This window comes from Mus musculus, chromosome 8 (genome assembly GCF_000001635.26).
Source record: "Mus musculus strain C57BL/6J chromosome 8, GRCm38.p6 C57BL/6J".
In the NCBI taxonomy this organism is placed as follows: Eukaryota; Metazoa; Chordata; class Mammalia; order Rodentia; family Muridae; genus Mus; species Mus musculus.
The window spans coordinates 93,601,331-93,626,663 of NC_000074.6; the positions used below are offsets into that span (position 1 = coordinate 93,601,331).

General features: G+C 41.9%; 1 long non-coding RNA gene across 1 annotated transcript in view; it reads right to left on the minus strand.

The window, feature by feature from the left end:
* Gm26843 overlaps nt 1-25,333 on the minus strand; it is a 185,722-nt gene that overhangs the window by 35,346 nt on the left and 125,043 nt on the right. The window lies entirely within an intron of this gene.

Consider the following 25,333-nt stretch of genomic DNA (forward strand, 5'->3'; position numbering starts at 1 on the left):
CTGAAAGTGTTCAAGGTTCTCCCCTCCTCTCTCAGGCAAGTTGCTTCCTTGCAGAAATCTTGTCTATAAACCTGGCACACCGCAGGCTCACTTTATGCATCTATAGCCTCCAGGGCCTCGAGCATCTGCTTGGAGCTAAAGGGCCAACAGAACACTGCCATCTGACTCTGCTGGTCCTTTACTGTCATATGAAATCTCGACTCTCTGCTAAACTGTACTAGAATGTTTCAGTAGGGTGGCTCCTTTGCCCCAGCCAAAGACCTGAGTTCTGAGCCATTTATCTTGCCTCTCCTTCAAGAGGCAACATAAGCAGATGAGGAAAGCATCCAACAGAAGTCCTGCAGTTCTCAGGATGTTCATGAGTTGGGCTGTGAACTGTCATAGAAGTAGTTTGGGAGCGTTCTATGAATGGAAAAAAACAAAACAAAACAAAACAAAACAACTGTGGCTCTTCAATTAAAAGGTCAGTAATCTCATTAAGAGAATATTTTGTCTACTTCCTGTGTTCCAATAAAACTTTATGGACACTGAAATTTGAACACTATTATTTTTGCCTGTAATGAAACACTCTTCCTCTGATGTTCCAATGAATGCAGCAAAACTACTGAGTGTCTGGGATGCACACAAAAGATGGAGACTTAAGGGACATTCCTTCCTTACGACAGTCTTTTGAATGATGATAGTTCACCATCGTGGATACTTGAGCACCCACGAACTCTAGAAGAACAGAAGACCACAAGACTACTTAAAAAAGACTCATAAAAAAGCAAGGGCCAGCAAGTGATCAGAATGTGCTAAGCTGAGTCTTCTATCCCACTGTGCACTGAGCATGTAAGAGAAGCAAAATACAGCCGGAGATGTTTAGATGGAAGCACACATCTCCATGACTCAGGATTGCTGCGAGGAAGGGGAGCCCTGGAATCAACCCTAGCTCTGCCCAGGCTCATAACCATGTCTTTTTCAGATGCATACCCCCAGCATCAGATACAAACTTGCTCCCTGGCCATCATGGATGCTCAATGCTTGTTTGAGGGGGTATCTATGAGAGTGGACTATCATAATGCAGAATTGTCTTGAAGAAGTCTGAGAATGTTTCCCAGGGACTATCAAAATACAGACTCCAGCTGCCTGTGTATGTCCCACAAACTCAATAAATTTCTTTTTTGCCTTATTGGAATTGAAACATCAAAGGAAGAAAATTTCATTGAAGGCAAAAATGATACCATATTCAAATGCCAGTGTCCACTGATAATGTTTTATTGGAACATAGCTACACCCATTTGTTCAAATACTATCAATGACTACTACATCAAGAGATAGCCGTGAAGGCCCACAAAAATCTAAAATCTTTATGATTATGCCTTTTATATTTAAAAAAATTACCAATAAAAAAGACTTTAAACTATGTGAATAGCTAGCCAAGAGGTAGAATGAGAGTGGGTGAGATTAAACAGAGAGGAAAACTCCTCAGGCTACTATAACACATTACCATGGGCTGGGCGACTTAAACAATAGGATTTTATGTTCTCAGAGTTCTGGAGTTTGAATGATGAAGATCAACGCACCAGTAGATCCAGGAGACAAGTTTCTAGCATCAGAGAGATCTCACTAACTGGGGATGGTATGAGCTTTTAAAACCTCAAAGTCCACTCGAAGTGACATGCCACCTCCAACAAGTTCACATCTAGTCCTTCCCAAGTAATTCCTCCTTAGGCTGAGACAAAATGCTCAATCATCTGAGCTTATGGGAGCATTCTCATTCAAATCACCACAAGTCTGGAGAAGAGTTGAAAACTCCATGGGGACCAGGACTCTTTCAAGTCTATGTGAACCCCAAGACCTGCAAGGATGAATGTAAAATGGAGCACAGATGGGGGATTAATGCATGCAAGTCCAAGGGGCTGGGAACAGACACAGCAATGGCTCTTCTATCGCTGTGGAATGACCCGTCCAGCAGGTCCAGTTATTCGAGGATCTCAAGGGGACCTCCTCCTAATAACCAAATGGGGGGTAGAGAGAGACGAGGGTCTTGTACGAATAACGACACGGAAACCGTTCTGAAGTTGTATCAAGACCCCCATGTATTGAGAAAGGCCCAAGGTTTAAATGCACAAGCAAAGGGGGAAGTACAGATACCTATCAGTGGGAGGGGTAGGGCAATACAAGCAAAAGGAGAAGTACTTATGGGAGGGGGGGCAATAGAAATTCTTTCTTTTGACAGCTACACGGGGAAGCAGGAACTTGGTGGTGTCAGGGTGTGGTCAGGAGAGCAGTGATGACCCAGGGCTGGAACATCCCGTAGTTCTCGGAATTCATGTGTCGGTGGCCCGCTTTTGACCCTCTTTTCTTCTCAGGGGGAGAGGCCCAATTCAGAGATCAGGACAATAGCGTTGCCTTAATGGCTCCCAACAGTGGAACAGAGACTTTCTACTGGTGTTTCACATTTAAGAATTTCAGGTGAGTACAGTATTCACATCATAGATATCCCATCTTCTCTTCCTTCCAACTCCTCCCATGTCTCCCATTCTCTCTCAGATTTATGTCCCCTTCCTTTTTAATGATTGCTGCATATATACATGTATGTATATGCATATACACACATATATGTATACATAAATTTAGTGTTGCTTATATGTATTTAGAGTTGACCACTTAGCATTAGGCAGTCTACAAGAAAGTTCATCCAAGGAAACAGCTAATTCCCCACCCCACAAGCAGCTCTGAATTGCATATAGCTTTTCTTCTAGAGATGGAGCCTTGTGAGATTTTGCCCCCCTCAACACTTGAATGTCAACTGGTTTGTCCTTGTGTGTGCAAGTCTTGTTTAGGGAACTGTCATGTTCTGATTTCATGGGTGCTTCTTTGAATAGGAACTTTGGGAAGGAGATTTATATCTGGGGCTGGGCTGCTGATGAGACAAGTCAGCTTCAGCACTGGTGGGAGAAGCTCGCCACATGCTACAGGCAGTCACAGAAAACACCATCACTTGACTTTTGTGCTCATTTCCTGTGGCCACCATCACAACACACTACAATCAGGGTGTCTTAAAATTTCACACACACACACACACACACACACACACACACACACACACACAATCTATTCTCCCACAAATCTGGAAGCTAGAAGTCCAAATATCAAGATGAAAATAGTGTATCCTTCTCACCAAAAGATGTAGGTCTAAATCTTTCTTCACACTTTTCTAATCTACGGTGGCTGCTATGGACCATTGGCATTCCTTAGTGTGTGGGTACATCTCGACACTTACAGTCTCTGCCTCTAAATAGCCATTTTCCTGTATATCATCTTCTCTGCCCAAATCTTACCCTTCCTACTAAGATAGCCATCATGTGGCTAGGATCCACCTCAATCCACTAAAATCACATCCTTACTAAGCTAAAATCCTATGGCAAAAGAAACCAACACTCTGAGCATCTAAGTAGATGAAGGTTTGGGGGAAGGGGCATAATGAACTTGGCACCGCCTCCAAGAATTTCAATGGGGTGCTATCCACTTAAGGGAGAAGCTGGATGGGTCTCATAAAGCCAAGTCCTCTGTCAGAAATGTTTACATATTTATTCTTCCAGTACTCCTGGATACCTCTCCCTCCCCCTCCCCCTCCCCCTCCCCTCCCCCTCCCCCTCCTCTCCCCCCCCCCCCACACACACACATTGCAGTTACAGGTAAACAGTAGACTGGTTGATTGAGGAGTTGCTTGCTCTTCTCCATCTCTTCGGAGCAAAGCATCCCATGAAACGTTTATACCCCAGAGAAAACACAAGGGTTTGAAGCTGCCTGAACTCATATGAATGAACCCAAGAGAGGAAGATCACTGATGTCAGCAACCCTGTTCCCCACTCCCTTGATGTCTTACCAAGTTCCTCGCAAGGGTATCCTGGACCCTGGTTCCCCTCACAAAGTGAAGCAGTTCTTGCTCTTTCCTATCTCAACAGGCAATACTCACAGTCAATCTTAGAAGAGGTGTGTGTATGTGTGGTACTTATATATGTATATATCCGTCAGTGTATCACTCCCCCACAGCTTGATTTGATGCAGGTAAAAAGGGAAAGAGTTGGAAGAATCAGCATAGAAGGACCCAGCCATCTCCAGTAGGCAGTGGAATACTATTCTGTGGGTTCCATGTGATTAATCTGAATTGCCTCTTCACTGTGAGATGAACAGGCCTTAAAAAGCCAGCTAATGCAAGATAATGACTCCAACAAAATGCAGCCTATGAAAAGGGCCATAAAAGAAAGTGAGGTTAATGGTTAATGATTGTGCTGCAGAAATCGAGGAAGCAGCTTCCAAGCCCTTCAACTGAGAAAACCTCCATGCCTCTTCTGACAACCTTGGGAAGGAGACAGAGCAGCAGGGTTCGCTCTCCCCACTTCACAGATGGAGACATAGATCCTTGGAGAGTGTAATTACACCAGACTAGAGTCATATAGCAGACAAGGTTCTCAGTCAGAATTTTGGCTCTAAGTCCAGGCCTCTTATCATGGTAGCATCTAAGGATATAATCTTGTGACTCTTCCTGGTTCCTATCATTACCAGGATTTAAATACACTGGGCTTCTTCCCATTTTGATCCATCCTCTTCCCCAATACAAATTCCTGGCCTTAAAAGAACATGTCACTGCTCTTATATAGTCACTTCAAGCACTTGGCAGATCTATGTAGGAAGGATGAGAGACCCCTTGATAAGCACCCACTGGAAGAATGAGCCCTGACACTTACCATAGGATCAGGCTGTGTTCTCAAAGTGGGCCAAGCATTTGTTGTTCTGAATCCACTCTGAATGCTGAGTAGCAAGAGAAAATGGGACGCTTTGGAACTAGCTTGCCTCTGTGCCAACGGGGTGTCAGTATTTTAACTTCATTTGTATGATACAAATGAGGAGATAGTTGTCATATCCCAGCAAGAGTTTACTAGTGCCTATCAACTACGACATGGAAGGATCGCACATCCTGACCATGTTAGAGGCTGGATGGAAGAGCTACACCCAAAATCTGAGCCTACATTCTTTCTAGCAGGATCCCTGCATTGCGCATCCACTGGTTTAGACATCTACAATCAACTGAACTATTTTTATTTTGTTGGCACATGTCTATGTTTGTGAGTGAGTATGTGTGTGGGTGCTCTCTTAACCATTAAGCAATCTTTCTGCCCCTGGATTGTTATTTGTTTTCATTGATGAATTTTTGTAAAGCAAACTTACTCACAGCTCTAGAAATTCAGATGAACACATTACCAACTCCCTCATTCCCCTTCCCATTCACTACTATGCCTCAGCCCTAAGAGAGCCAAAGTTTTCACCTATAACAAATAAAATTTCAGTCTTTTAGCTTTAATCAACAGAATCATTCACACACACACACACACACACATACACACACACACACACACACACACACACACACACACACACTTTCTTTGTGTCTGGCTTCTTTCAACTTTTTCTTAGATGTTGTAGAATTGTCCTGTGCTGCTCTGTCAAGCAGCAAGGCATTCCTTTTTATTGTTGTATGTTATTATGTGAAAATACCTTAATTTTTTCATCTATTCTTCTATTGAAGAACACATCAATTGTTGTCAGTAGAGGCTGAGAGAAACAGAGCTATACAGAGTACTCTGTACATACCTGTAGATAATCATATAGATTTATATCCAATATATAAAAGACAATAGACTGCTAAGTGATAGAGTAACTTTATCAAGTATTGACAAGCTCTTTCTAGAGGTCTAAGTTACACTTAAGCTAAAGTATGATGTCCAAACTGCACCCTTGCTTGACTTTGGAAGTTTTATTATTAATATCAGCTCTGTTGGAATAAATGATTAATGTATTAAAGTATTATGTATATTAAAGTATTATGTATATGTAATCAATATAATCAAGTGGAATGCATACCCCAAGCCACTGATTGGGGCAATAGCCTCATCTCAGGCATCAAAAAGCTAATACTACATCAGTTAGCTCTTCTCCTAGTTCTTTTTAATTCCTTTCCCAACCTTCTGTTTTTAAGTATGTAAAATTCATAGAAAACTGGAAGACTCAAGTAACGAACCCATACACAACTTTTACCTATTTGAGAGTCATTGATTGCTAACTGGTCACTTTTACTTTGTACTGTATGCTAAGGTAGGTGACACGCACCATAACACTTTACTCCCTAATATGTAAGTGCATATTTTACAAAAGACAAAGCATTTTCCCATATACAAAGAACATTATCTTACTTACTTAATATTGACACTATTCTAAAACATTTAGTCTATATTCATATATCCTTCATTTTTCCAACTGTGCTGTTATTGCGTCTTTTATCCTAATTTTCTTTAAAAAATTTGTGTGCCTATACTATATTTACATCATTTCCTCCTATCTCTCTTTTCTTCCCAATTCCTTCTCCTGCCTCCCCTTTCAAAACCATGGTCTCTGCTCCTTTAAATATTATTACACCTATATGTAAACAAATTGATATACAAATGAATAAATACCACCTGCTGAGTCCATTTTGTGTTGGTCATGTGTGTATGTTTTTAGAACTGAACATTTGGTATTGAATAACCAATTAGCTGGCCTATCCCTGGAGAAGACAAATCCCCCTTCCTGGAATCCATTACTTGCCTGGAGCTCTCCGTCTAGGGGTCTTGCTAGAGTTCCCCCACCCACATTAGCTGATCAACTGGTTTGTCAACAGCATCTTCTCAGATAGTGCTGGGAAAACCAGACATCTACGTGTAGAAGAATGACATAAGAGCCATGTCTATCACCCTAGCCTACACAACGATTGGCACCAAATGGATCAAAGACCTCAGTGTGAGACCTGAAACACTGAAAATGACAGAAAAGGAAGGGGCACTATTCTATAAGGTGTAAGTATAGGAAAGGACTTTTAACATTTAAGATTTAAGACTTACTCAGTGATCATACACTGGATTTAGTTGACAACATCCATTTCTTCTCTTTCCATCTAGAACAGTAGTATTATTTTCTTCTATAAAGATTACTGATATTCCCTTGTCCCATGGAAGTGCCATGCTACAGAGTTCTTTGCTTTCTCATAATCAGCCTTATGAAAAATAGTTTTGTTAAGCACACCCCTACATTGCTTCTACTTAGACTTCTTGTATTTCCTGATGTGTGACCACTAAAGATGGTTTTATTCCACCAGGATGATTTTAGATGTTAGTTTAAATACAGATTTTTTTTTTGTAAAAGAAAAGCGTTAGTTTTTGGACATAAAAATTTTACCAATTTAAAATACACAATGCAATGGATTTTAGTGTGTTCAGAGTTGTTCAGCTTTAACCACAATCACCTTTAGAACATTCTTTCCACCCCTGTGAGGATCCATAGGGGACTTACTCTTTACCCATCAATCCCTATCTTGCCACTGCTCTTCTAGCTCTTTAAAGCTATTCCCATTTCCATTCTTAGTTCTAGGCATTGATCTACTCTATCTTTACAGCCTTATGTAGTTGAGGCCTTCTATACTCCTATCAGCACTGAATGAAGTTCCTAATTTCTCCAAAGTTTCATCAAAGCAACTCTTTTTGTTTTTTTGTTGGCTGACTGGTTGTTTTTGTCTTGTTTTTGTCTTTTATACTGAGGTCTTCCTACTTGGTATGAAGTGACAGCTCCCTGTAGCACCCATCCGTATTCCCTGATAGCTGGTGATGTCGGCCATCTTTTCATATTCTTTGTCCAAATTTTAACTCGTAATTGAATTATTGGAGAAAAGAGATGCACTTGCCTATTTATCTGTTTACAGTTGAAAAAAACTCTTTCCTTCCCCATTACTGTGTCCTTGGAAATTTTACTCTCACACATAATTCACAGAGATTCTCCAGCCATTGGTCAATTGCAAGTTGGGTTTTTCTCCTCCAAGCCCTGGGTCCTAGAGGTTTCCATTCATGACTTTAAGCTGTGCTGAGCTGTGATTCACTGATCTCATCTGTCTTCCCAGATTTGGAGGCAATAGTTTGACCAGTGATCTTCATTCTCTGAGAATCTAAGAAGAGTTGTTGGGTTTTGTTGTTGTTGTTTTGTTTTGTTTTGTTTTTTGGTTTGGTTTGTTTGTTTTTGTTTTTGTTTTGTTTTTACAGCGTGTTCAGGTTTTTACTTACTGTTAGGATAACAAGCTCCAGGCTTCTTTTCTGGCAGGAGACTAGAGATAGGTAGACACATACCAAGATGAAAATATGAACAAGCCCAGTTTTGATGGCTATTCTTGCTTGTCAACTTGTCCACATCAGACATTAACTAAAAGGCAATGCAGCAGGACACCTGGGAGAGGAATTTTTCTTGATTGGATCATTTGATGTCAGAAGACCTTCCAGAACTCTAGGCTATACCTTCTTGTAGAATCTGATATAAAGGATGTAGGAGGGGGACAGGGGGTGGGGGTGGGGAGCTTTTGCCTTTGCTTGATTTCCCTCACTGTCATTGACAAGATATTACACACCAGCTACTGAGGCATCCCTTCACTTATACTAGAGCCCAGCATTTACTGAAGACCAGATAAGATATCCAGAACCATGGACTGAACAACTATTGGTCTCTTGGCTTCTTCTCAGGAGATAGCCATTGTTGGACTAGCTGGACCACAATCTGTAAGCCACTCTAATACATCTGATATGTTGAACCTAGGCAACATGTAAAAAAGTACACCTGAAAAAAAAGATCCCTGTATACAATTTGGAGAGGAGACGGGTACTAGGCACCCCATCTATAAGGGTCACAAGGCCTTGGACGTATGCCTTTCCCTAGCTTGCTCACCCACTCCCAAACCCAGGAGTATCTTTCCTTTTCTTTACAGAGTGTCTCTGTTTCTATACTATGAATGTTTCATTCAATTCTCTGTCCTGGGACATAACAACCTGGAAGACCTTCCAGAACTCTAGGCTATACCTAGCTGGTACCCTCAACTCATATCCATGCATATAACAGTTCTTTATAGAATCTCTGCTGTCAATATTTTCTTAAGTAGCTTCTAGAAGGTTCTTCCACCGTTCCTTTCTACACTTTCGTATCCATAGTTAACATTCTAATCCATCCTAATTTGCTCTCTATTGCTGTGATAAATACCATGATGAAAGACAACTAAAGAAAGAAAGAGTTTTATTTGCTTAGATAATTCCCACTCCATCATTCAATGAGAAAATCAGAAATTCGGACAGGAACCTGGTAGGAACTGAAGCAGAAGCCATAGAGAAATGCTGCTTACTGGCTTGCTTCTCGTAGATTGCTCTACTTGCTTTCTTGTACAACTCAAACCCACCTACCCAGGGGTGGAATCACCCACAGTGAGCTGGGTCCTCCCACATCAATCATTAAAGAAGAAAATGAACCACGTGCCCCCTTACAGGCTATATGATGGACGCAAGCCCTCCGTGAAAGTTCTCTTGTCTCAGGTGACTCTACCTCATGTCGAGTTGACAAAACACCAGCCAGCACAAAGACTTGAAAGCTGGAATATTTCAAAGTGGTGACATGAGTTCTCCACTTCCATTTATTGAATTATCCTCTCATTTGTGATGTCATCTTTGTCATGTTTTGAATCACCACAGAATTTTTTTATCTATTATATTAATGTCTCTTGAACATGTCTGTTTTTTACATAGTGTCTTGCCTTATTACATTTTAATATGTCCTTATACCTGATAAGACTAATTCTTATGTATCTTTGTATTTTATCACTATTTTAGTGTATTTATTTGTCAGGTTAGCCATGAAATCAGCTCATTGGATGTATAACCAGCCACATCACCTACAGACAGGGACAGTTTTACTCTCTCCTTCAAATCTTATTGTTGGTTTCTTTCTCTTTTCTGTTTGAATACAAGGGTCCACTTGGTATAATTCTCAGTGAAAAAGACAGTGATATAACACTTCTAACCAGCCCTTGCCTGTAACCAAAGAGCTGGTTGCCCCAGTAATCATGCTCATGGCTTTTGGGATCCATTTCGCCACATTAAGAAAGTGGTTCAGTTAACCAGCGATGGAACTTTGGAACATACTCCTTCAAAGCTGTAGAGTTTATCTCTGGTACCATCCTTCAAAGGCCATTTTTGGTTCTTCTTCTTCTTCTTCTTCTTCTTCTTCTTCTTCTTCTTCTTCTTCTTCTTCTTCTTCTTCTTCTTCTTTTTCTAAATTCTTATATGGAAGACAGTTTATTTAGATAATTTACCTCTTCTAAAAGTTATTACTGATCCAAAAATTCCTATCATTTACATCTGCCTAAAGCCGAAATGAGCGATTTCTTATTGTTTTAAAATCGCTTTTACCATGTTGGGTTCCCTTTCAGCTTTTGTGGGTAAGCATTTCATCTTTCCTTGTTGTGTTACCGGATGAGATTGGACTATTGATCAGAACTGTCAATATATTTTATAATCAGTTCCCACCTGTGTCATTACTAATGATTCCATTCTACTATCTCTGGACTTTTGTAAATATGATACTTAATTCATTTTTCCCAATTCTTGCTGTGTTATTTAAGGCAGTGGTTTTCATGAGGACAAGAGAGAAATTGACTATGCAGTTTGGGGACCCCCAAATTGGATCAGTTCTTGTCCCTGTCCAAAGCAGAAAATGCTCTTGGTTCTGTCAGCTCAGAGGCCAGAACTATCCTGGGAATGTCTGCTTTCTTACCTCTCATACCCTAAAACAGTACTTACCCAAAGGCCATGTAGGAGGGAATGGCCCAAACTTCAGTCCAGACACTCAGCCCTTCCAGTAAACAGCTTTGAAACTGAAAATATCTTGATCTTTTTTATAAAAATGGGTTACCTATTCCCCAATTTCAGCCCATTTCCTGAATTATTTTAGGATCTCAGTTCTTAATGGTTAAAAGCACAGTAGCCTCTGAGGCCATTAAGGATGGATATCAAGGCTCTATGGAGGAAATTAAAGGAATAAAATCTACCTCTGGCCCTGGGTTGATGACATGACATCCTGATCTGCTCCAAGATTAAAACATTATATGCTTCGGTCTTCTCAAGACTTAATCCAGCTTGGCTTGTCAATCACTAGGAATCCATCTCTGTCACCAACCTCTATATCTCTCACACACACACTCCCACTCCTACCAAAACCTGACTCACCTAAAACCATGCTAAAGAGATGGAGGAATAATGACTCCTCTTCCCAAGGTAATGGACTTGTCCTTCCCAGAAGCTCCACCCTCAATGCAGTCACCTGGAAAGACTCCACTATGCAGCAGTGTAGACTTTCCTGAGTTACTCAAAGGGTAACATTTTCTATCTGTGCCTTTGTCCCTCTCCCTTTCCCTCCCCCTCCTCCCTTTTCTCCATGCCTTCTCTCCCTCTCCCTTTATCCCTCCCCTCTCCTCACAAGTGACTCCATCTCCAATGTCTTCCCTGTGGCTGCTAACAAATCCTATGGGCTTTATTCTCCTCCTGTCTCTTCCTGTCTTCCTCCTTCAAGCATCTTGCTCCCCCCCCTTGTTTTTCTCTCAAGCAGTGATGCATCTGACCTCAAGCTTCCTTTCAAGTCCGTGTTTGGAATTATTTTATCAATGAGAATAAAAACCCACAAACGAGGACTGGAAATAGTCTTTTCTCCATATATGGCTTTAACTTGAAATTAATTGGTTTCAAAATTTCTGTCATGAAATACCACAGGCAGGGTGACTTACTACCCGATCGTTCTGGAAGCTAGAAGTCCAAGATGAAGATGTGGGAATACCATGCCTTTTAAGCATCCCTCTGCTGGTAGAAGCAATCTTTCCTCTCATCTTCTCATAGTTACTGTGTAAATCAGCTGTTCTCAAACTGTGGGTCACCACACCTTTGGCAGGGAGGTGTGTGTGTGTGGGATGTGGAATGACCCTTTCATGGGAATCTCCTTAGACCATTGGGAAACGTGGTTATTCACATTACAGTTTGCAACAATTGTAAAATTGTTATATGAATTACAGTTATGAAGTAGCAACAAAACTAATTTCATTGGGGTCACCACAATGTGAGGAACATTATTAAAGGATTGCAGCATTAGGAAAGTTGAGAACCACTGGTGTAGCTATTTCCTCTGAATGGAAACATTATTACCACCTAAAGAGACCAGAGAAGCTCAGGAAACTCAGAAGATAGGACCGATGAGTCCTCCAAAGTTATAAAAGAAAGAGCCAAGACTCTGATGGGGCTGCCTCCAAATCTGCCAGGATGTAGCTTTCATGGGTTGTCACTCATGCTGGGGCAGACTTTTCACCCCTTTGAGTCACCCAAGCTCCTGCAACTACTCATCCAGGTTTCTATTAGGTACCATAATAAGCATAATAAACTCATTGGTTCACCAAGTGAGACCTGAGGAATTCTAGCTTTGATCCATTGATGGTGCATTATCTAGACTCTCAGACAGATATTCGTTGATGTTTCCAGGAAAGACACACAGGGTGATGATAAGGTGGGTGAGTGAAGAGGGGGAGTAAGATTTCTCCCCTTCATAAGGACACCAGTCATTTTGGATTACCATCTCTTACTTCATTCCATCTTGATTACCCTCTCTAAATAAGACCACACCGGAGTGGTAAGGATTGATCAGGACTTGATACATAAATTTGGAGCTGGAGACACATAACGGGTTGCATCCTGCAGATCCTCATAATGAATAATACTTTGTCATTGTTATCTCCTAAAATGACTTCCCATTTCAGTTTTTAAATTTCTTTTCTGGGTTACCTAAGAAAGAGAGCCTGTAATTTTCCATACGAATGAAGGATTGCTTTTGGTTTGGTAAATCAGTATTTATTTTTGGTAAATTATAGGTATATAACAGGATATGGATGCCATATATACATTTTGGAATTGATTCAAGATTTACTCATGTGTTTATTTGTACATTAGAAGCCAGGCTTTGATCATAGATCCCCTGTCACTCTCCACTGTATTTTTGAGACATAGTCTCTCACTTAACCTTACTAGAAGCAGTAGTGAGTATTCATACTTTCCTTTTCTTTCCCTGTTAAGATTCTTAGTTTAAACATATAGCTTAGGGATGAGCCATCATCAATAATCAATAAACATTATTTACTATTCCTTTATATAAACAAACACACAGAGATATCAAGAAAAGGGTTTCTTCCCCATCTTTCTGGAATTCCAAGTTGCTTATTCATACACATCCATCACTTCTTACAAATCCTTCCTAGACCTTAAGACAAAATCCTGAAAGCAGTGGTTTTCCACTGCCCTACACATGTGTACACTATACATGGGCTCCATGAGAACAGCAAAACATGTGTGACAGATCCAGAATCTGAAGGGGCGTGTCAAAGGCACACAGAATTCTACAAGCACATGACAACTTCAGATGACAACTAACATATAGGACACTCTAAGGGCCTTCATTAAAGGGCCAATCAGGGTTTTCAGGTAAAAAGACTTGACCCAGAATTATATAATGTACATTAAAAGAATGCATGGGTCTAGGGATTTAGTTCAACATCAGAGTCTATATTCATCATGCACAAGGTTATAGGTTCAGCCCCTGGCACCAGAAGTCTTGATCTGGGTGGAATTAAAATGTATGGAAGCATGCAGTTCTATCTCTCATGAATAAGTAACAAAGCTGATTCACAGACAAAGATCATTAAACTTAACAAATAGCCCAAACTGTCACCAATCAGCAGGTTGGGGTCCTTTAGATCTGCCTGGATATTAACTGTGGGTGTGCATGCTGGTCCCTGGCAGTGTTTGACTGGAGGGAATGATAGCCAGTAACCTACTGGCCGGGGGACCCTTTGCCCCTTGATCTCAGCCAGGATGGTAGCTGTCAGCCCCATAGCTGTGACCCTTGGCCCAGTCTTCAAACTGGAGAGCCATAGGAACTCTTCTGGTGACCACAACCTGAGATTCTGTTCTCTGGCTCCTTGCAGCCTTTTATCAGCTCTCATCATCTCTTTACTCTCACCTCCTTCTTCCTGCCCTGGACACCCTGGAACACCTGATATTGCTCAGAATGGGGGAACCCAGAGATCCACTGGGTATAGCTGTAATCATGCAACTGCAGGCATTCACTCTTACAGGGACAGGACCCCAAGAGACAGGATCCTCAAAGAGAATCAGCAAGCTTTCTGCTGTAGTCACCCCATATAGTACTTCCTAAAAGACTTGGGCCTATGGATGTTGCCTACAGTTAGGCCCCAGGCCTCCCTGGGCAGCCATTTCCTTAGCTGTCCAGCAGCCAGACTAAGGTCTCCACTAAATCATTTCTTCAATAGTCAAGAAGCAGCTACCAGTACTTTGCACTGAGAAGCCAGGGCCCGAGGCTAAAAGCACCGAGGATTGGGAGCCAGGCAGTACCTGGTAGTGCTGTAGCCAACTGGTCTACCTTTATGTCCACACCAGGAGCTGCAGGGTCTTCAGCTGCCTGTAGGTTTCAGTCCCTGTGATTCTACTGCCCTTCTCTGAAGCCTGCTTACTCAAGACACACACATAGACATCATTATCTTTTCCACTGTCACCTTTCCACTGTCTTCTGCTGTCTGAGCTTTCTTAGTGTTACCACCTCAACCAGCACTAGTTAGTGTAGGCAAAGAAAGATGGCTCTAGGGTCGCTATTGAACTTGGTGTTACAACACTATGACAGGTAGGTCAGGAAGTATCTCCCAAACAACTCACTCAAGGAGTCTAAGCAAACTTCCTATATAGCCTGAAGAGGTATATGTGTGTGAATCTTTCAATCACACCATGTAGGCTTGTGTTTTGGACCATTAATGGCCATGCCATCCATCAAAGTAATTCCCTCCACTAGAGGAAGTGAGAACCCTTTGTCCAAAACAGAAATGCTTCATCAAGTCAGAAACATTGTTTTAAAGGAAAGAAAAAAAAAAAAAAGAAAAAAAAATCTGGTACAAACATTTTCAAACAATCCTAGCATGGACTGTGTCTTGGATAGCTAAATGAGCAGCTGCAAATTCCTATCTCAAGATATTTGTAGAGGGTTGAAGATTCCTGGTGCTGACATAAGGGTAGACCAGTTGGCTATTAGGCTGGCAGTCCTTTTTCTCTAGGAGGCTTCATCACCTAGACTTAAATTATCTTAGACCCAAATCTCTGCTCTCTTAACTGGAAAATGCTCATCAGAAAGAGTGTTTATAAATATACATTGAAAAATTATTATTCATTTCAACATTGCTTTTCATAGAATTTAACAGTGCTTTCTATCTGTCCAATATTCAGTTGGGTCCTCCTGAGCCGCCTCAAAACTATGCCCTGCCCCAGTCTTGCATCTTTAAAAAAAAATATCTACTTTTAAAGGGGAAAACCTCTTGAGAAAACTCAGCTTTGAATATTCCTCTAATGTGGGGAAATCTTCCCTGTATCGACAATGGTTTGTCCGTTTGCCTAATCCTTCCCAGGCCCCACACTCTCAACAGTCAGGTAATACTATCTCAAGCTCTACAAGCTGTATCATCTCTGTTGCATCTCTTCAGTTCTGAGGTTATAGCGTAAAGGTTGCCACAGACAACATTTGAAGTGATTGGCTGTGGCTGAGTTCTAGTATAATTACCTTGATGGTCAGTGAAATTGAATTCAAATTCATATAATTTTTTCTTACTCACAAAATATTCTTTAACAATTTTTTTTACCATTGGAAAATGGGAAAAAAAATCTTAGCTCAGACAAAAATGTCAGCAGGCTAAAGTGTTGAACCAGCCCCTCCTCTGCAGCATGAACAACCTGAGTGTAGAAATAAAGGTACATAGACTTATTTTTAATCTAAGGTCCATTTCACTATGGATACAAAGAGAGGTAAAAGCCATGGGATAGCATGTGCCCATCATAATGAAATATACCCTGTATAGCTTCAGCATAAAGGAAGAGAGAAATTATGGTAGTAAGGTTTGACTATTCCATCTGATGACATTCCTAACACCAGTTATATGAAGACTATTGCCTGTACAAATTCTCACCGCTCTCTGACACTTAGTGTCCAAAACCACAATTCTGCTCTGTTCATTTTTGCCTGGAGTTAGCATTACACTCTCAGCTATGGGACTTAGCCTCGCAGAATGCCCCTACTAAAGATGATAACAACAGGTTCCAAGCCAGCTATACTTCTGACAATAGCTAGAAATTAAGAGTTCCCACAACCTCTTCCTCAGGTTCTGTGTTTGCCAGGTGATCTCACAGGACACAAGGAGGCACTCCACATGCAGTTCCTGGCTTGTTAAAAGGGAGATAAGTGGGCAGCCAGATGAAAGGTAGGGCAAAGTCTAGAAGTGTCTAAGTGTAGGAGTCTCTACTCTTTGGAGTTATGGATCTTTACTCTTCCAGCGTGTGACTATATGTACCAACTCAAAGGTTCACTGAATGTCATCATTAGGGGGGTTATGGGACCATTTGAGGGGTTTTCTTATGCACATACAATAAGTTAAATCATTTAGACTGATGATTTAATTAAATTTTCACATTTTCCATATTGTCCAGAGAAGATGGGGGCAGCTAAAGGTGAATGTTCCAAGCTTCATTCAAGACAAGCTAATTCTGCTGACTAGCCCCCATCTAGTGGCTCTCTGAGAATAGCTTCATTAAAACGAAGTATGTTCCTATCATCCTTACCACTCAAAAAATCCCAAGAGCTAGTAACTCTATGCCAGGAGTCCCCATCAGGGACAAGAACCAAATACCTTTCTTATTATCTATCACGAGTAGCTAATAACACAATTTTGGATAACTTGGGTTACAATTCCAGCTCCACCATTTCCTTGCTTGGCCTTGGGCAAGAAACTGAACACCAGGGTGTATTTGTCTGCAAGAAACAGAAAAGATAACTCACACTTGTCAAAAAATCTTAACATAATGAGTCCAAGACTGGTACAATAACTCAGCTTTGCAATTGAGGTCACACTTTTTCTGTTCCCTGCTCCTGACATCTAGAACCCTTGGCTTTCCATCTTTGTGCCTGTCATCTATGGTTGGAAATGGAGCTTTGGTTCTCACACCTGCCATGGTTAAGCTGGGAACAGGGGCACAGAGGAAATGCCAGGCTTACCTCTTAAACACTGTTCCTTCTCACAAGAAACTGGCATCTTACCTGTAACTCTCCCATACATGTCAAGATCTGAGTTTTATGGTCGCCCTAATTATAAGGGCAGTCTTTACCTGAGGAATGGGAGGAGAAAATTGAGAATGGCTTGGGAACTCCCCTCCCACCACATTATCTACATCACAGACTGCTCTGAGGACTCGTGAGACAAAGTGTACACAGTATGGACATATAAGCGCTCAGTCGCTGAAGCTACTGTTATTAATCAGATAAACATGTCTTCTCAGAGCTATAAATCTCCTCCCTGGCTAGTGTGAAAACTGTAGCGTCTCAGATGAGGTCAGAGAACCTAATAACCTCACTTCAAAGTACCCCATTTCACATACAGTTAAGGTAAATTTAGTATGCTGTGGAGCAGTATGTGTATATGGGCATGTGTATATGTGTATGACTACGTGTCTCTGTGTATATATGTGTGTATGGGTGTGCATATCGGTGTATGTGTGTGTGTGTTTGTGTATTACTGTATATCTCTAGGTATTTGTGCTTATATATGCCTCTGTGTATGTGTATGGGTATGTCTCTGTGAATATATATGTATAGATATATGTTTGTATATGCATGTGATGCATGTGCATATGTATACTGGCATGGTATGTGTATATGTGTGCACATTATATTACTGATATATACTATCTAAATGTACACAAAGCTGCATATACACCCATATATTTGCATGAGGAATAAATGAGCACATCTTGATAATGATAGCTATGCTTATCTTCTGTGTGTTACATTAGCTAACTCACACACTTCCACTTTCTGCAGGCTGAAAGCCTGAATCATCCTTTACTCTCCCTTCCCTTCTCCCAGTCAGTGGACAGTTCCTGCAGTCTGAGTACCACACTGTGTCTGCCATTTGTTCTTTCCTGTGCCCATCTACAACCTTTATCACCTCTTGTCCAGAGGAAAGCAATAATCCATGAGCATTCTCTTGTCTCCACTTGTTCTGCCCCCTCTGGAAGTAATCCATTCTCACCTTCTTGCCAGAGTTATCTTCCTGAAGCAAAGCTCTGATTGTCTCATTTCCTTGCTCAGAAACTTTGAAAGGCTTCTTATTACTTTGAAGGTAATGTTATCCACCTGCCACACCCAGGTCCTCTCTTGGCTTCTCTTTTCCTTACACATTTGACTTAGGAAATGTTTCTAAGTTTGATGAGCATAGCTTGATGGCAGAGGACCTTCTGGCTTTAATCTCTAGCATTCGAAAAATGTTTTCTGAATAAATCCCTTCCTCTGCCTTCCCTACATTTGTCTTAGTTCATCTCATTTAGAGTCATCTCTGCTCCTCTGCATCCTACATACAGGGATGATGGTACTTTGCATCTTCAGCTACATGGACGCACTGCCTTATACAAGACAATAGGAAGCCTATAATTTTATGAACCATAATTTGTGTAAATATATCTGATTAAATCAATAAAGCAGTCAATAATTCCCCCTGATATTTTCCTGGTTCTCGGATATGCTGACAACTGACAAGCAAACTGGAAAGGAAACATGTTTCTTTGGGCCAACAGGCTCAGCCTCTGGACTGAACACATAAGGGATCCAGTTGGGGTTCAGATTGGTTCTTCCTTCCTCTTTATAGCAATGTGCTGTGCTGCACCACAGGGAAAGGATCCATTAGAGCTGTCATCAGGCACCGGACTGGGCATGTACCATTTTGTTATCCAGCTAAGCTCCTAGTAGCTTTATGAGTTGGGCATTCAAACTATTTCTGTTCATTTTTAGCAGAGATGACTCAGAGACAAGTATGCCCTGAAGGTCACAGAGCTGTGATTCCAAGACAAACCAGACTCTGAAATGCTAGTCAGAGCTCTTGAGATCAAACACAGGAGCTGAACTTCGACTATTACCTGGGGAAATGCTATAGAATGCATTTGTGCAGAGCTAGCTATTCCACCTGTGCAAATCTCTCCCAGTGGAGTGACCTAAGGGTCATGCTAGACAGCGGTGCTCACAAAAGCATCTCTCTTCATTCTCTCCATTTACACCTGGAAATAAGACTTAGAAAAATAAGTTCAGTCACAATCTGTCATCTGACATGAGTTTTGGGATTTCCCCCTTTCCATTATTAAAACTTCCCTCATTTCTCAGCAATGGTGCACTTTACATCTTTGACATTGTATATCCGTCTCCTGTTTACATACCTAATTCTTAAAACCAGACCGCAAAACCTAGGTGATGGTACTCAGTTCCTTCCAGAGAATGGCATCATCTTGAGGCTATTCCATGCATCATGAGAGCATTGGAGTGGCCAAGATATTTCACTCACATTCCAGAAGAAAAGTTCTTTGAAAAGTAAAAAATTATCTGTTGAATACCTCCTTTATTCTAGGCTCTGTGATAAGTAAGCTCCCCCCCTCCAACACACACACACACCCCTCCAACAATCCTGTGACTGGGCCCTCTGAACATCCTCGTTTTTTAAGACCTAAAGGCTAAGGTCCCATAGAAAAACACACAGCAAACAGAAGAGCTAGGATTTGACCAAAATTCCCCCAAAACTCATGTCCAGACAGAAGAAAGGGTAGCACAGCACTGAAGCAGAGACCCAGAGAACCACAGATGTATGAGATGTTTTGGATCAGCCATGCTCCACACAGAAGAACCAATGCCAAAGTTTGTGTAGAGTCTACCAGGTGATTAAGTCATGGGAGGCACATGTGGAATGGCCAGATGAAGGCAAGGGGAATGAGACAATAGGGTGTGGTAAAGAACGAAGCCAGAAGTGGTGGAAAGTGGAAGAGGAGGAGGCAGCCATCTGGTGGATGTGATTAAAAAGCCCTGTTACCAGATGAGCAAATTTGCACTTCTTGTCTTTCAGGACTGGGAAACTCTGTGCAAGGAATAATCTAGTTGAACTTGATCTGTGGAGAAGGCTGGCTTGAGTACAGCAGCCAAGGGACTGAGTGTGTATGTGTCCAGGGCATCAGTCCTGCCTGGCTGGGAAGTGAGCCCCATTTGGATCTACATAAACAGTAGCAAGCATGCTAGGAGTAGAGCAGTGTCAACAGTCCCTAATCAGGGCCAGCGCACACTGCCACATTGAAAGTCACCCACAGACACGGCTGTTTATAAAGTTTTTAACGAAATCTTGACTTCTAAAATATAGTATCCCTTTGGTTTTTGCCATCCCCAGTATTGTCTAAACTCTAGAACTAAATAAAGAATTGTCCTCATGCTTCATGTGAACTTGTACTGACTTATATGAGAGACAGGGCAGATTCAGATAGTGCAATATCTGCAAGCAACCCAGCTGAGTATATATAAAAACTTGTCTATATATAATACAGCTATAGGTGCATATATATAAAGTACATAAATATATGTGTAGATGAACATATGTGCAAAGAGGCAGCTGCTGTCATCACCAAACCACAGGTATATCATACCACAGAGTAGCTAGATCTCTCAGGAACCCTGGGCTTCTGCAATTCTCTTACACATTGTTCTTGGGAACAGAAAGACTTATTGCAACTTGTGGTCAAATGCAAGTTTCCTCTTCAAGATAGCTTCACATTTCTTGATAGATCTCAGAATCATCCTTGGGAAGGTAACCAAGGAATTAACAGTGCAGGTTAAGTATTGCAGCTAAGACTTTCAACTTGCCCTACTATGTGGTTGTCTTGAAGAAAGAAGCCCTCTCCCTCTCCCCCTCCCCCCTACCTATCCCCTCTCCCTCTCCCTTCTCCCTCTCCCACCCTCCCCCTCCCCCTTCCCCCTCCCCCTTTCTTTCTCCCCCATTTTCTCTGACTAGTTTCCTGACTACAAGATGAACGCTTCTTCACACTGTTCCAATTCCCCATCTACTGTTCCATTTCCTCACACTGGAAATGTTCCATTTCCTAGCACTGACCAGCTCTTCACAAGGGACGCTATGCATACTCTTGTTCTGTTTCTTAATTATTTAATGTGTTCACAGTCAATTTTCTGGACCTGGAGAGAGTGCCATGCAGGGTCCCTGGGCACTCTCAGAGTGCTCTTCTGGAAGCCAATGCCTCGCGCCTGGCCCTTGGGTGGGGGTAAAATCTGCTGGGTCTCTCATTGCCTCACCCTGAAGTTCACCACTGCAATTATCTTGCCAATAGCCTAGGACTCGGTACAGATAAAGTTCTGAGCAAGATACTTTGCAGTTTTAAAACATATCTCTAAGCTGTAAGTAGCTCATTTTATGTCATGGCTATAGTAAATAACCCAAACACCCTTGCTCTGATCTGTCTTTGTGGGTATCTTTCTGTATCATTCACAAAAGTTGTTTGCACTTCAAATAATTTAGCACATGTGTTTATAAAACCTGCATGAATTTGGGTGTAACTCTATAGTCAAGTGATTACTTAGCATGCACAGGGTTCTAGGTTCAAGTCCCAACAACAACCACAGAGAAAGAGAGAGGGGAGAGGAGAGAAGGAGAGGGAGAGAGGGAGGGAGGGAGGGAGGGAGGGAGGGAGGGAGGGAGGGAGGGAGAGAGATATTGAGATTTGTGTTCCAGGAACTAGTAAATTAACCGAACAAACATTCATTGTGTACCTACCATGTACGAAGCACAGCTCTGGAACGGACAAGCCACTCCTTCAACTATTTTGTAAATAAAGTTTTATTAAAACAACATCATCATTCACTTCATATGGTCTTTAACTATTGTCAAACTAAAATGACACAGAGCACTGGAAACAGAGACCTCAAAGCCCCAAACCAGTAAAGTGTTTACTTCTGGGTCTGGGCTTCACGCCAGGCACTTTACAGTAAGCTTTCTAGCTATCCCAGTTCTCATGGTGTTCAATGTCAATCTCTACTTGAACCTTTTACCAAACATTGTGGACCTCTTTATGTGCCATCCTAATGTTCTTTGATATCTTCATATAAACCTCTTTTTCTACAGTGTCTCTACTCTTTTACATCATCACTGGCCCCTAGACCCTGGGTCTTGGCAACCTTGGACCTTCCTGAGCTAGGCATGAAGTGACCACGTGTTCCTCTTACCCATTCCTCAAATCTGTCTCCTCTACCCCTCAGTGTTATCAAGCCGACCTTAGACTCCTGTGCGGACCAGTAAAGATGGTATCCTTTCCACATGTGGAGTCCTTTCTCAGTGAATGGAAGAGACACTGCCAAGCAAGAAACACAAGCTACAGAGCAGGCCTTACTTCTCCAGTAAAGTGACAGCACTGTCTGAGGAGTTGCTCCAACTACGACTGCTACTCCAGGCAGAGTTCTAGATGCCTGACCTAGATCTGTCCAGTGGTCTTCATTATAAAGCTTATAAAATTTCAATTATAAAACTTAGGAGGTAGGCACACATCACCCCCAAGCTACTGGTGGAGAAATCAGAGAAATTGAGACTTGATGAAATTTAGTAATGTGCCCAAGGTCACAAGCAAGCAGGGTGTGGGGCTAGAGATAAACCCAGGCAACTGGCCCACCCAAGCCAGTGCTCTTGTCAGACATTTGTGCTGACCTGGCTTCCCTATGCTTTATCTGTCATGCTAGGGTCACCAACACAGAAGCCAAAGCCAGCTCATAGGACAACTTCCTCATGGGGTGGACCACCTATTAACAGAATATAGAGAATTCTCTGGAATGGAGTTTATCCAGTTTAGACTGGCTTACAGAGCCTCTCCCCCACGTCAGGAATGAACACCAGGGCCTCTCACAGGAAGAAATCCCACACTGCAGAGCTGCCCTTGTGGAAGATGTTGGAATGGGACTGAGTAGCTAAGGCAACTATAACCTTAAGCAGGCCTTCTCCTGCATTTGTCTGAGATGAAATCCATTATTGAGTTACCTCTCTGTTCCTAGATCTGTCACTCTACGAGCTTTTATCGTGAATAGCAACATACTTAAATATTCAGCAAGCACCCTGCAGAGCACTAGATACTGAAGGCACATGCAAAGGTCACGCTTTCAGCCGCCTCCCTACTCTCTAGAACATACAAGATCCCCAAATCTGCACTCTTGATAGAACAGTGCTTTAAACTTAAAATATAGGATGTTTTGTTCTGTTTTCTGCATGATTGACTTTTTCTTGTCTTTGTTGGATAAAAATCAGAAGCAAAAGGCAAGTAAAATAGTCCATTCAATTCAGTTCAGTTCAATTCAATTTAATACAATTCAATTTATCTGAACCAAATATATGAGTTTGCTTTACTGAAATCTCGGTGCTTAATGTTGAAAGCCAATGGATTTTCAACACTGAAAACAAAGGATTGCCAACCAATTCCTACCCTCAAGAAGCTATCAGTTTAATGGGATAAATTTCAACCAGTGAGATTTTATGTTTGCATAAATAAACTCTGTTAATGGTATATCCTTCCATTTCTGTTACATAACAAAATATCCAAGGCTGGGTATTTTATAAATCAAAGAAGTTGATTCAGCTCATAGTTTGGAAGACCAGAAGTCTAAGACAGGCTGGTCCCATCAGTTTGTCCTCTAGTGAGGACCATCATAATATAGCAGAAATGTCTTTGTGGAGGAGGTGGGGGACACAGGAAAGTGAACCAAGAGACTGGTGACATGGTGAAGCAAGAAGCCATTGACCAAAGAGACATGAATCTCGCTTGTTTATAAGAACTTGCTCTCCGAGGAACTAGGGTACTCTACAAGACTAGTACTAAGACTGTAAGACGAGTTCCTTTCTAGAACGGTTCTTCCCAATGACCTCTTAACATCTGCAGACAGGGTTCCAAAGCACTAACCTTTCGAGGACAAGCCAAGCCAAAGCAGCTCTACCGTGTTCCATAAGAGAGAACCATAAGGGAAAGGACAGTAAATGCTGCTCGGAGGGCCCCTGGGTGCTTGATACCCTGTTTAGTGCTGCTAAGTCTCCTGCTGTCACTTGTAATTCTCACTACAACCCTGTAAGGCGGGAATTATTAGCTTCATATTACAAATAAGAAAATTAAAGGCATTCAGAGAAATTAGACAGCCTTCCTTAGAAGGAGAAAACTGGGATTTCATCCTAAATTATTCAGACTCCAAGGCCCATCATTTGGTCCCAAAGAGTGAATGCAATGATAACGGTGATCATTTGGGCCTGTGCATTCCAAGCATAGAGGAGAACATGGAAGAATATGCGGGAGCTGGGAGGATAAAGTGGATACCAGCAGTAGAAAGCAGAAGATGTGGAATGGCTTGCACAGTTGGGGAACATGTGATCGCCACTGGCTTACCACAAAGGTGGCTTCCCCCAAATATATAGAACATAAAAATGGATTTAAGAATCTCTAAGGTTTTCTGATTTTCAAGCCAAATCGTGTTCATCTCCCTCAAGACTGCTTCTATAATCTTTGTAGCACAGCAGAACCTTGTACAATGTTGAAGTAAGCAAAATATCGACTCCCAGGGCTGAGCGCTCGTCCTTGGGGCTGTTCTTCATACTCTGGTGATAGAGCTAGCAGGGACTCCGCAGCCCTCTAGCTAATCACGGCTCCCTCCAAGAGGGTAGTTATTGCCTCGCATCTGAGCCTCATCAAAGGAGAACCAAATCGGTCTGCGGGCATTCTGCCGGGATTGGTATACTGCGTGTTGCGTTAATAGAATGTTTGAAGTTCAGGCTTCAGACAGTTGCTTCCATCTGCTGTACTTGATCCTAAGAGATTTCAGAGCATCAACGGCTAGGAAGAACAGTGTGAGCCTACTTGCCAGATGAAATGTGAGAGATAAGGGACAAGACAGGGAAAGGAGAGCCCAATCCATGCTTTCAGTAATAACATACATCTCCACGTTGTCTAGAGATGGTGTCTTATGAACAAGAACACTCAAGGTTATTGGGAGGAGATGAACATAAATGAACCTGGTTAAGTTGCCAGAATTCTATAGACTTATGTCAACTGTAAACTCTAAGGTCAAAAGGAAGAAACTAAAGAGAATCGGTCTCTTGTTTTTTTCAGTCTAGAGAATTTGGAGTTGGGAGGTGGCGGGGGGGGGGGGTGGGGGGTGATTGCAAATACTTAACCAAGGTCATGCAGATGGGAGAGTGAATGGGTGGGGCGCTCTGAAGTGCCCTGGTTTCAGCCCAGGGTCCATTCATGTTACATGCCATCTTCTGGGAGACTGACTGAGCAAACGGGTTTAAAATGTCTGAAAGTGGCTGTAGGGAAGCTGCGAGGAGGACAAGCAACCATGCGACATGGGGGTTTTGAGGGTCACACAGGGGTGCAATGGCACACAGTAGAGGACACTGCAAAGACTCTGGGGTGTCCAGAGTATGCCAAGCCTGGCATCTCAGCATCCGAAAAAGAAGCAAGCAGAT